The 2,500-nt window shown below is 45.4% G+C and overlaps 1 protein-coding gene across 2 annotated transcripts in view; it reads left to right on the top strand.

Moving 5' to 3' along the window:
* LOC143287636 (chordin-like) overlaps positions 1-2,500 on the top strand; it is a 145,922-nt gene that overhangs the window by 134,215 nt on the left and 9,207 nt on the right. The gene's annotated exons all lie outside the window — the stretch shown is intronic.

Below are 2,500 nucleotides of genomic sequence, written 5' to 3'. Positions count from 1 at the left end.
TTTTCTTTTCACACCTTGAACGTCTCTTCACGTAACTCTTCACCTGCTGGGAAGAGGGGGGGGGGCGGAAGGGGGGAGGGGGTGAAAATGATGAAGGCTTCCGTGTTTTTTTTGTTTTGTTTTTTTGTTTGTTTGTTTTAGTGCAGAGAAAAATGAGACGGCTTTAACGGGGGAAAAAAGTGTTCCTCAAATGTTGTCCATCAAAACAAAAAAGGAAAAAGAAAATCATGGATGGATGGGTAAATGAACAAATATATGTGTCCGCGCACCCTTTCCCTATGTCTGTCTGTCGGTTGGTCTGTCTCTGTCTGTCGGTCGGTCGGTCTGCCTGTCTGCCTGTCTGCCTGTCTCTCCCTTTCGTTCTGTGCTAGTAAGAGAACTTAATCAGCGTTATATAGATACCTTGAAGAACTGTACTTTTTTTTTTTTTTTTTCTTTTTTTGAGGAAACGAAGACAAAATTCATGAACTGGCAATCTGTTCACAGTATGATGTTTTGATAAATAAATACCCACCCAGACGTATGCACAATTTAAGGATTCCCTTATTACCACTCTTGCTCCAAAATGAAAACGGCATCGTGACAAGAGATGCAGCAATGTTTAGTTTCTGTGCGTCATAACAAAGAGCAGAGAGAATTACAATCTTAGTTAAATGAAAAACATTTCAAAATAATCCTTAGCTCATTTTCTTCCATTATAGCATCATTATGTCCTTACTAATTATTGTTGTTCAGTCTGCCCAAGATTTAGTGAGCGCGTGCGTGCGTGCTTGTGTGTGTGTGTGCGCGCGCGCGCGTGTGTGTGTGTGTGTGTGTGTTTTCAGGTAACAAATACTTGAACTCCTGGTTAAAAAATGCAAAGATCTGAAAGTCATTTCTGAGAATGCAGAGCTCTCTCTCTCTCTCTCTCTCTCTCTCTCTCTCTCTCTCTCTCTCTCTCTCTCTCTCTCTCTCTCTCTCTCCCTCCGACTTCTTTGCAGATGTGTGCTCCTTTCCAGATGTACGAGCTGTGATGTGAGCGACCGACGCTCAGACGAGTTAGACACGAACTGATTTGCCAAGATAGCTGGCGCGCACACTCAAACAATGATTCTGAGGTGGCGCTCTCTTCACTTGGTAGAATTGGAAGACTGGGATAATACACTCTGGTACCATTCGTTCGAGAAGTCAGAGATCATGTTCTTATTTCCTGGACCCAGCACTGCAGGTGCCTGTATCTCCCAAGCCTGGTTAAAAGCACACTAGTTCCGGTACCATCCGTTTGAATAGTCAGAGATCGTGTTCATATTTCCTGGACCCAGCACTGCAGGTGCCTGTATCTCCCAAGCCTGGTTAAAAGCACACTATTTCCGGTACCATCCGTTTGAATAGTCAGAGATCGTGTTCATATTTCCTGGACCCAGCACTGCAGGTGCCTGTATCTCCCAAGCCTGGTTAAAAGCACACTAGTTCCGGTACCATCCGTTTGAATAGTCAGAGATCGTGTTCATATTTCCTGGACCCAGCAGTGCAGGTGTTTGTATTTTCCAAGCCTGGTTAACAACACCAGGACATAATTTTTTATCGCTCAGAGTCAAGATCCATCCTGAGGGCTGCAAGCCAGACGTGGTCTCTTCAGCGATCACTTTCTTCGTCTTAGTTCATCTTTCAACATGAAGAAAGTTGTACCCAAGTTTGAAGAGGGAAAAGGAAGCTATACTGAACAACCCAGACCTGAAAATGTTCAGAAATACACACACACACACACACACACACACACACACACACACACACACACACACACACACACACACACACACACACGGCCCACAGCTGTCGGCACTCTGCTTTGTGTGAGATCATGGTGAAGAGGGGGCGGGCGGGGGTGTGGGGGGTGGGTTCTCTTGAGACCTGTAGTGTGCATTCACTAAACCCGGCCATTATCCTCAGGGAAGACACACGTTGTGAGTGTCGAGTGTGACTTACCTGGGTACGTGGTGTACTCTGTGTGTGTGTGTGTGTGAGCTCTGTATGTGTGTGGGGGGAGGGAGGAGTGTGTGTGTGTGTGTGGGGGGGGTGTATGTGTATACGTGTGTGTACGTGTGTACGTGTGTGTGTGTGTGTGTGTGTGTGTGTGTGTGTGAATCAGGTAACAAATGCTGGAAGAGCTGGCTAAAAAAGCAAAAAAAAGCGAAGATCTGAAAGGAAGAGGGAAACGAAATACTGATTGGGGAGAGAGAGAGAGAGAGAGAGAGAGAGAGAGAGAGAGAGAGCACAGACATGATTGCAGAATGCATGTCCCCTGAAAAGAAAATTCTTCAACCCGCATCAAATAATGACAGAAAACCTTAACATGATAAACGACAACCCTTCCGACGCATCGTTTCACATTCCTGCAATACTACAGGCAGACACACTCAAGTCTTCTCTTCAGTCATCTGTCATTGGCAGCGGCACCGAATATCACTGATATCCTTCGTCACCACCACCCATCTTGAAATCTTTGAAACTGATTGATATG

This window comes from Babylonia areolata, chromosome 11 (assembly GCF_041734735.1).
Source record: "Babylonia areolata isolate BAREFJ2019XMU chromosome 11, ASM4173473v1, whole genome shotgun sequence".
Lineage (NCBI taxonomy): Eukaryota > Metazoa > Mollusca > Gastropoda > Neogastropoda > Buccinidae > Babylonia > Babylonia areolata.
The sequence above is the reverse complement of the archived record's forward strand: the minus strand, read 5'-3'. Positions and strand labels throughout refer to the sequence as shown.